Below are 11,213 nucleotides of genomic sequence, written 5' to 3'. Positions count from 1 at the left end.
GTACCAAAAATAGCCTAAGTGAGATCCAATCACTCCAAACATCCTAATAGTTGGATTTTAGGTGCTACATCAGTCAGAGCAGCTCCAGGACAATTTTGCAGCTCTGGATGAGCACTGCTGTGGTCCCTGTTGCCTGCTTCATGCCTGCCTGTTTGTGCATTGCTGTCCCCTCTCTCGCACCAAACCTGCAGTCAGTCATTTCAGGGCGGTAAACCAGCACCAAATAAAAAGAAAACCAAACAAACAAAAAGGAAGACTGTTCTGGTTTGGTTTCCCAGACCTCTCACTGCAGTTTCAGCACGGTGTTGCTGGTGCAGGGGAGGTGGTGGAAACCTCTGGCCAGGAACGGAGGGAGGACAGCATTGGGCAGCGTGGATTTAACTTGGCTTAAATTGTTCTGGATCCGTACCCTGAGCTCTTTGTGACAACAGAACTGCGGATGTTGATAGCCCAGCACAGCTGAGCAGCCCGCGTCACCCCACCGTGCCACTGGCTCCCGCTCTCAAATTCCCACTGAGATGAATCCCACAGGTCACATGGAGAACTGAGCTCACAGCTGGGTGTCAGACAATCCTGAGCTCTAATCCCGCCCTGCCAGCTCCGTGCTATGAGACATGGCGTGCCTCAAGGGCATTGAGCAAGTTGTGTCAGCTTCCTATTTCTGTAGGGCATAAAAATTAGTTATAGAAAGCACTTCCAGAGTGGCCTTTGCTCCAAGACAAGATCAAACATAACTAAACCAGTCCTTAAAAATATGTAATAGATGGAGATCCTAGTCTCCCTAAACAACCATCCATTGGAAAGTCTTCCTTAGTGCTTCGTCATCTTCTCAGGTGGAAAGTAAGCCCATTACTTTTTGTATCATCAACCACATTGGACATGGAGGATCATTCACACTGGAGGGTCGTCGTTTGGCTACCTCAGAGTGACAGTGCATGTCCTCACCTGTGAGTGACTGTATAGCATGTTAATACTACAAAATGCTGTATCTCGTTCTACCGTTTAATTAAATGCAGGGTGACCCGACCTGTTCAATGATAAGGGTACTGGGTCCTCTGACGGTCATCCATTCGAAAGCTAATAGGGCCCATAGCTCATTGCAGATGTTAGCTAGCTGTGATCCCACCAAAGGCACGATTAATTCTGAAGCAGTCAACTATTCCTCCTGCAATGTGTCGCTCCGCAGCTCCTCGGCTATATTCCCCACCAGAAGAGACGGTTGTGAGTAACTGGGAATATGGGGTCATTATCACATTTGGGGATCTGCATGACCCAATATTGCTCTCCCATTGCTTGCTTTGCCTGTCAGTTTTCTGATACTGTCACATTGTTGTGTTGACACTGGTAGTGCCCCCTGGGATAAAGTGGTAATGAGGTGATAGGTGCAGAGGCGGTTCTTTCCTCAGGGATGGGCCAATTCATCACTTCCAGGACGGAATTTCTGATCAGAGTGAGAACCAGCCTGAGCCTCTGGGTCTCAAGTGCTGCTGTTGTGGTGGGACTCACATGCCCGAGACCACTCAAAACGAAGACCTGAACTTCACTCTGTCATATTTCAATGAATGTTTAAACACCTGCTTTCCAAGTTAGCCTCTTTCCAAGCTGATAAATACTTACTCCCCTCTCGAAATGGAGTGGTGGTCTCAAGAGAATTTACAGTTTGACTGTAGCTTTGTTTATAGGACATTTCCTTGTTTGAAATTCAAGGCTAATGCATCTCTTGGGCAGATTCAGCGTGTCTCTCTCTCTCATTTGCTTTTCACGAAGAAATCTGGAGGGTTCATTTCTTCCTGGAGCAAATGGTGAAACCGTTCAGTTCTTCAACAAGCCATGGGATGGAAAACCTCTGCAGGGCCATTCAGTCCTCTCGCGGGGGCTGGGAGAGCTGCAATGATCTCTGTGCAAAGGAGAAAGAAGATTCAAATGTGTCCACCTCGTTCCAGTCTTTCTGCCAGCAAGAGATGCTGCCTGCTGCCCTGAGGTCACGGGAGGTCTCCAGGGTCATTGCTGGCATTTAAAAGCAAGCAATGGACTTGGGTACGTTCTTTCTGACACAGAACATCATACTTTAAAAGCAGCACATCTGATTTAGTTGAAACTGTCTTGGAATGATCTGGAGGCTGATCAGGAGTTGCATAATTTATTACAGTCAGCTTTTAAGTGAAATCAAGGATTTAGTCTGGAAACGCTGTTGAAGCTGTAGCTCTACTCTGATCTCCTGCCTCTTACACCAGATATTCTATAACGCTTCAAAATGCAAACACTGAGCTAACCAGTGGCAGAATTTCGTGCACACTATCTACATGGCTGCTTGTGAGCAGGACTCCCACTGCAGTACAGGGCGGAAGGCTGTATAAAAATATATATGAGGAACTAAGGATGCTATACCCCTTTATTTGCTGTTCCACCAGTGGTATGTAAGGGATCACCTTGCTGTGAGACGGAGGTGGGCACCATGCTGCCAGTGATCAGACTTTTCACTTGAAGGGCTTTCTCACCAGCTTGGCCTCCACGCTGCACGACACCAAGAAAGGTTTAACTATGGTCAGTTTTCCTTTTTTCTTTCCATGTCTCTTCCCATTCCTCCAATTACCACTTTCAAAATGATGGAGGAAGCAGGTCCGAACACATCTATTTTCTCCTGCTGCCCCTTCTCTTCATTTCAGTGTTTTGCACAGAAGAGGCTTGCTTTTTCCTGCGTTTGCTTTGGGACATTTGTCTGTTTAATAACTCTTTCAGAGACATACTCGGTGTGATCCAAGTGTTATCAGCTTGGGCTCAGGGTGCTCTCATCAATGTCAATCCTTCCCTCACATGTCTCTGTGCTGAGCTCCACATTGTTATGTCAAAATCTTTCCCCTTTGATCCTCATCTGGTATTGCTCGGGTCTTGGAAGATGTAAGTACAAGAGGTAAGGAAAAGCCGAGCCTAAACCATGAAGACAGCCTGAATCAAAGCTCCATCAAGCTGCTTTTCCTTCCCACTGGCTCTGAACCAGAACAAAGAACAAGACATCTTTTCATCTTATGTCTCGCTACTGATGAAGAATGTACTTCCTAGCAGACGCCACACAGGCTTTTAAATCCCTGGATGTGTTTCAGGTAGAGGGTCCTGTCCTGGTGGTTGGAAATGTGATAAACATAAATGAGAGGTTTATCTGGTGGATAAAGAAAGATAAAACTTCCACTATGAATCTAAATAAATGTTCTTCAGCATTAATTTCTCTAAAGCAAAAAATCCACAAAGCATTTTTAATATAGATTTGCTGCTTTTCTGTATTCTAAAAATCTCTTTTACAGATTTTATTGGAAAGCAGCTACATAATCACCTGCACCACATATAAAATATGTAATTGCAACTCAGAGGAGAAAGTAAGTTTGTTCTGGTATTAAAAATTCTCTACCAGAAGAATTTGATAGATATAATGCAGCATGCAGAATCAGCCTGATTTTTATTTTAAATGCCTTCTCCAGTACCATAGGGGTATTTCCTTTATGCAGATCCAGCCTCCGGACAGCCAAACAATTACCCCCGTTACAAAGGCCAAATGCTTTGCCAGCTTGCAAGAATTGCCAAAACTGTAATATGAACTTGTGGATCTCTTGATATATTCCCGTACAGACTGATGTCTTTCTGTGTAACTGGCGCTGCCTCAGATAGCCTAACAAATCCCTTCTCAAGCCTGTAATTCCAGTCTTTGTTTCTGCTCTGAGTTCTGCCAAACGCTCATGTGCGCCAGAGAGAGAAGTCTGGGGGCTTTGATCGTACATACTGTGCAGATTGCTTCAGATGCTCCCATCTCCAATGTAACCTTATATTTTGCTCAACAGCTATGTTCTTCTCTGAGATAGCATACATTTAAGAGGAAACAGTGATGAAATGCAGAGACAACCCCATACCATATGTCCCCAGCAGGTAGCTATGGTACATGAGAGCTGCTCAACGAACATTATAAAAACTAATCCTATAGGGACTCACCCTCTACAAACTAATAGCTCTATTCCTTACCAAACCTGTGGTTGAAGTATCACACCAATTAAACACATATGCCTCTCTGAGACTGAGACTATTGCTAGTTAAGTACTGCCATACCACTGCATTTGCTGTTGCAGAGCTCCCATCCCGTCTATTTCCAGAACATCCCAACAGTTTGACTGATTGAGTCCATACCATGACTTCACTCCAGTTTAGTAGTTCTAAATACAGCTTGGTGGAAAGATTTCATGACTGGATAAAATGTAATGCTGCTGGAAATAAGGAGCAATGGGTAGAGCGCATACCTTTATCACAAAATTCTGCAAAAGCCTTGGTGAAATGAGCCTTTCCCATTTACAACTGGAGCAGTAACATTTTATTGCCTGAACCCTTTACAGAACCTCTTGCAGTCCAATCTGGTTAGTGTTAGGAAAATGCTTAGAGGTCCTGAACAAAATGCTGGCACATGCGTGCAGAGAATAACCAATAAACTGAATTAAAAACTTTGGGATTAGTATGTCTATGAGCTTCTGTTTAGCAAGACCTTAAGAAGTTGTGTTGGGCAAAAACATTTTGCCAGTTTCAGGCAAATTAGCAACACAAAAGATCAAGTTTTTGTTTCTTTTTTCCTTCTTTAATGCTGCAAAACAGATGCTGCTAAATTAGAACCCAACTGTCTTCATAGTAATAAAACAGTAGGTCAGATTTAAAGAGCTACATTTGCCCTTGTGTTTCTTGGAAGACCTCTCTGTCTCTAAGTTGACAGTGCAGCTGTTCACTGAAAATTATGCAGAAAGATTAATAAAATCTTAGTTGGGATCTTCAAATATACGGCAAGTCCGACAGTTTTAAGTAAGCGTGGATCACATTGTTCAGCTGAAACAGCTGACACATTTTTACCCTATGGCTGTAGTATTTATCAAGTGCAAATAGTAAAAAAGAAATTTAATAGAGGAAGGTAAATCAATCTGATTTCAACTGCGTCCAGTCACAATGTCTCCTAATGTCCCATGATGATCCGAGAGGCTGGGGGATATAGAGTGTGACTATCATCCCGCAGCAAAAATATTATCACACACTTCAGAGCTATTGGCTGCCTTTCCTCAAATAAAGTCAGAGCTTTAACATGCACCCTGATGAAAACAGGATGGCCCCTTTCAAACCGAGATGATAGAGACAGATGAGGCAGTAAGACAAAACCAGCAGAAGCCAGCACACTCAGAGCTGCAGTAAATTCAAACTATAAACAGAATGCCTCCTGTACCTAAACCTTCCGAGGCCCCTGAGCTTTCTGAAAACATGGCAGCAGCACTGCTGCACCCTTAGGTCTTGCAAACCTGCAGGGATTCAGAAGAGGCACCAATTCCTGCGATTTTATAATGAGTTACACCCATGAAACTAATGTTCTTTACATCTTTAGGGCGAAATGTGTGACTGTTCATAGTCAATCAGCAAGGAAGTCTGATAGATGAAATAGGCAGAGCTGAGTGGCCATACGATAGGGCCATACATAGCTGCTGCCGCTCGTACAAATGCTGCCTGCAATAATCACGCTCTCGGGCTCGGGTGGCTCGCCCTGGCGAGGACTCCCTGTTCGGGATCAGTTAAGCTTCTGACACCGTCAATCACAGTGCAGCGCTCCTGATGGGAGCTGCTGTGAGAGGGTGTGCTGCAAACCTGCTGAGCACATTTCACTTGTAAACCATGGGATTAGCAACTGCTCTATAACCTTAAGTCCCAAAACTCATGGTTTTTCACATAGTTTATTAAAACTTTTTTAGTTTATTAAAACTAAATCAGAGGGGAACCGCATGCTGTGGCTGGGTTTCCAGTGTTCTGATCACATAGGAGACACTAATTCAAAAGCACAGTTTAAGGCAACACTGGAGTATGACTCAATATTTGCACACAGAGATAATCGACCTGCTCAGATTAACTCTGGTTTACAGACACGATTCAGGTGGGTTTTGTTTTTCTTTTTGAGAGCTTAAAAATGGCTGCTGATTCTGAAAACCAGGCCTAATAGAAATAAAGAAGTCTGACCTAATGTTTTTGTTCTGAGAATTGAGATAACTAAATTTTAACAAGTAAAATGGCATTTAAAAATATTTTAAGTGTCATGTCTGGACTGCTGTACCACAGTCTGTATGTATTTATATGCATTACTTTTGATATGCTGTTACCACCATTACACAGATGGGCAACTGAGGCACAGGGCAAGCTGGGATGAGATCTGGTTTCAGATAAGACACCTACGTCTGTGTCTGAAGTACGGATGCCTACCTGCTCAATGGATGTCTACACTCTCATTACAGCCAATGGAGATAAACAAAGTCTGAAGAGTGACTGAGTTGGACTAATGTAGGAGCCTACTTTGGGATGCATCCCACCCTGATTTCTCAGTAACACATCATCTATTTCTGAGAGAGAATACAGCTAAATCTCTTGAATGCTGAGCCATGGGGCCTGTTGAGTGGGGACATGACCCCCATGATGTTCACTTTAGGTTTCTGTACGCACTGCTGAGCTACCCCATGTAGACAGTCCTCCCTGGTGGCCACCACTCTTTGGAGTCACCTCCAAAAGAGCACCAAGAGAGAATCTGCTTGAGGTTAGACAAGATGCTTCTGCCACACACAGCAGCAGCTTCATCCACGGCACTGTCCTCCTGCTAACAACCTGAATGAGTTTTATGGCAAAGAATGGACAAGATGGCAAATCTTCAGATAGTTTGTCTTTTTACTGTCTTCCAGAAGGCACTAGTTCTATCTATGCAGAGGGAACATCTGAAGAATGGGCCAAAGGTAAGAGGCATAGTGCTGAAAATGGCTTGGGGAAGGACATAAGGAAGTATATAATCTAGTTTTATTGGAAGGTTAGGAACCACGAAGATCTGTAATGATCTCATATTGTATCACACTTCTGGAGGATTTCAGGACCAACAGAAAGGCTGTTCTGACAGTGAAAACACAAGGAACACAACCAACAACTTCAGCTACTGCAGCATTTTATTTCAATCAGGGGGTTGCAGCTACAGCCTTTCAGGAAACATAGCCTGGAGAAAAGGAGGCTGAGGGGAGACCTCATCGCTCTCTACAACTACCTGACAGGAGGTTGTAGCGAGGTGGGTGTCGGTGTCTTCTCCCAAGTAACTAGTGATAGGACAAGAGGAAATGGCCTCAAGTTGCACCAGGGGAGGTTTAGATTGGATATTAGGAAAAATTTTTTTACTGAAAGAGTGGTGAAACATTGGAACAGGCTGCCCAGGGAAGTGGTGGAGTCCCCAACCCTGGAGGTATTTAAAAGACGAGTAGATGAGGCGCTTAGGGACATGGTTTAGTGGGCATGGTGGTGTTGGGTCGACGGTTGGACTCGATGATCTTAGAGGTCTTTTCCAACCTCAATGATTCTATGATTCTATAGATATGTTATGTCTGCAGGTAACAGTGTGACAATTCATTTCTACTTGGCAGAATACACAGTCTCACTAAATCCTCTGCACTGCAGTGTAGCTGAAGGTAATTCGGTTAGTCAGCTGGCATCCACAATGCAAGGTACAAGGAATGCTGCTCTAAACTCATTCCAAATCCAGATATCATCTCTAGACTGGATGGGCAGCTTGACTGAGGAGGCAGATTCCTCACATAAAATAGTGGAACCACAATGTTCATCCTGACCGGTCGCTGCCCAAGGCCCACATGATTTCCTGAGGTCCGTAGCCTAAAAAGTCAGCACACACAATGAACCAGGCAATGTGCCCAGCAGCAGAGAACGATTCCAGTATTTTTTTTGTTTTCTATGCCAGCAGTGATCTATGTTGGGTTGACTCCTGATGAAGAATGCATCTTGGATTACAGCTATCCTTTGACCAGCCACCCATCTCTCACGTTGCTCGTTAGAGCAATCAGTGCAAAGCTTTCTCTATTCGTCACTTAATATCTCCCACTATTCTTCAGCTAAGTATGTAGATAAGACCATTTTTTCCCCATTTTCAGGACAACTTCCGTTCACTTTGAAATGGCTCACGCGTTACACAACAGCTGCATGCTGTAGGCTGCTGAAGGTATTTGTTAGGCAATTGTGCTAACTCTATTTTTATGATGAGGTTTGGAGAGCTGTCCAGGAGTAAGACATTGGTAGTGAAGACCAGAATGGCCGAGAGTAGTAAGGGCCGAGATGCGATAATGTATCTGCGAGAAAGAGACACTTCAGTTATCTGGGTAGGACATTAGTTTATCAGGAGTCAGAAGAGCATCCCAGCTCCTGTAAGGCCAGCGTGGAGGATGTTATAGCACAAAAGGGATCCTTTAAACATTACAGAATGATTTCATACAGTTTTTCTTTTCTTCATCTTGCTTTACTGGACTCTGTTGGTCCTTCTGCAGACTTGTAATCAGGTATTTTTATTTTTTTCCCCCCAAGGTCTCTGAACACTCTTGGTATGTATTGATCTCCATTTTGGCCACTAAAAAACCCTAGTAGGGCTGTGCCTTCTTCCCAGGCATCTTGCTGGCTGAGGTCTTAAATTTTGTTGGTAGCTTTCCTTTTTTTCCTAGTCTGAGAAGAATTCTGTTTTATCTGATAGCTTGCATTGCATAGGGTAATTCATAAGGAATATACATGAGGTTTTTAAGTACAATTTTCTCCATAAGGAGTAACCCACATGTGATGGGTTGCTGATCTGCTCCTGAGCCAGGCAATGTAATGTGCCACATTCAAATACTTTTCTAAGAACACAGAGTCTGCGGGGAGACCTCCTGCCAAGAAAATCGGTATTTCCCTCTCCAAACCACAGTATGCCATTCAGACGGAAGTTTTGGAAAAGTCATCTAGAAATACTTCTAAAGATGTATTATTTCTGCTTGGCAAATTGTGGACATGGTGAAGAAACTAAAAGGCCCAGATACCATCCCGCTACGCTTTTCATCCAGGAAGCGTATCGACTCACATATGAAAAAGGCAGCACAGAACCTAGATAGGAGCCGGGTGGGATGCTGAGAACTAATCAATAGCATCCCCATTTCAAAAACAAACCCAACCGCAGTATCATGGTCTGCGTCTTCCCTGTCACGCGCTCTTGGCACCAACTTTGATACAAAGAGTTTGCTGTTTGTTTTTGTACCAGATAACCCACCATTAGCGTGGTCAAAAATACAAAATGCAGGCCTGAGCACTAACACAACTGACAGCAAAGGGGCTCGCTTGCCCTCCAGAACTAATCTTCCTCTTACCTGTCTTGGGGACAGCAGGTGAGTTTTAGTAATATATTCTCTAAGGATTAGATACTAAAGCTACTACTGGTGAAAACTTAATTCGTGATGTAGGACCTTGAAAGAGAGTGTTACTACCTAGCAGATTTCTGCTTTAGCCACTTGCCTTTCACACTTACATTACCCTCAGGAAACTAACCACAGAAAACATGTTTTATGTTAACTGCGTCTAGACCGCTTCTTCCGTTTCTTTTTGAATTTCAAAATAAAGACAGATTCTCTGCTGACAGTTGAACAGGCATAACCCCGACAAAGAACTATATGCTGAAGATCATTTCTTCCCTTGATGACGAAACAGTCCAAAAGACTATTCTAACCAGAAAAATTCTACAGTAGCATCTAGTTTAAAAAATAGCATCTAGTTTAAAAAAAAAAAAAAAAAAAAAAAAAAAAAAAAAAAAAAAAAAAAAAAAAAAAAAAAAAAAAAAAAAAAAAAAAAAAAAAAAAAAAAAAAAAAAAAAAAAAAAAAAAAAAAAAAAGGAAAAAAGAAAAGAAAAAAGGATGCAGGTTTCTCAACAGTCTGTCAGTCTGCGTACCTTGTATCCCGAGCATCTGGGAAAGCTCCATCTACCAACAAAGGGCTCCAAATCCAGCTCAACTGCTCCGGTAGTTGCCTGTTTTTTTGGCATCAACATCCAGAAAAGCCAATTCCTGATTTTGCGTGCCTGCCGACATCATTTAAGCGAACACTTTGTGTCTGATATACGATACAAGCATTATCATATTTCTTAAGCTTTAAACTCTGGATTGTATTGTGTCCCCCAGCTGGCACATATAAAAATACAGTGCGGGTTTATGGCTGTTTTTGAACTTGTGCTGGTTTTTAAAACTTCTCTGAAGTTTTTTCCTCAGAAAACCTTACACCCCCTCATCTGATCCTCTAGTAACAAGTTTAAAATTCGTACTGCTCAAGTAGCAAAACTCAGAAAAGATGATTAAGCTTCAGGGAGGGAAAAAAAACACACACATGAAGTAATGGCTCAAGAATTTAACTCCAAAAAGACTCCAGAAACTCTTTAGAGCACTAGCAAAAAGGCCTTTAAGTATGTTTGTCAGTACTAATAGATAAAACCCACAATAAATGTAAAAGATCAAGCTTCACAATTTCAGGTGTGTATTAGGCTGCTTATAGATGGGTAAGTCCTGCAGGTATTACCCAAAACTACATTAGAGAAAAATTTGAATACCTGATAAATTACTATTCTAGCTCATTTTAGCAGGTTACTCCACAAATACTGTAAAATTCAGCGTGAAATAAAATTTGTCAGAAAACAACTTATATTTATTGATGCAGTAATTCTACTTCTCAACATGTACCTGGCATTAATTTCAAATCTGTGATTTCAAACAACTAATGGTTTATTTTTTCAAGCACAAAACAGCAGACATGCCATTGCAGTTTGGTGATTAAAAAGAAAAAAGTCTCTTCCATAACTGTATAAACATCCTCAAACTTTCGAACACTACCTTAGAGAGAAGTGTCAGGCTTAAACATGGACATTAAACCTCCACAGCTCACGTTCTAGTTCGTACTACCCTACCCTTTCCTTCTTCTCACTCACAAGAAAACTGCAGGCAGTAAACAAGTACATAGCAACAGGAGTCCTTACTGCAGCGCTAGAGGGTTACGCTGGTCCTTTGAGAGACAGAGGTTTAAGTATCTTCTAAGCTTCCCTAAACCATTTTCACTTTTCTATAAATAAAGCTGCTTATCACTGTACTTAAGCTTCAGGAACTTTAATTAGACCAGGAATTCCTCTAATGATTAGATAAAGGCTGTTGCAGCGGATTGGTTACAGTCTTAAACAAAAACAAAAGGATCTCTCCTCCTTTTTCCTCTTTACATATGTCTTACTTGGGAAAGTAACCACTGTCAAATAAAAAAATTGAAAGGAAAAGTCTCCTTTCAAAAGTATGCTTTAAGCTTCTGTTTACTAAGTGGAGAGGAAATAATGATATACTTCAGCA

The sequence above is a fragment of the Aptenodytes forsteri genome, unplaced genomic scaffold, assembly GCF_000699145.1.
Source record: "Aptenodytes forsteri isolate BGI_AS27 unplaced genomic scaffold, ASM69914v1 Scaffold166, whole genome shotgun sequence".
Taxonomy (NCBI): domain Eukaryota; kingdom Metazoa; phylum Chordata; class Aves; order Sphenisciformes; family Spheniscidae; genus Aptenodytes; species Aptenodytes forsteri.
The sequence above is the reverse complement of the archived record's forward strand: the minus strand, read 5'-3'. Positions refer to the sequence as shown.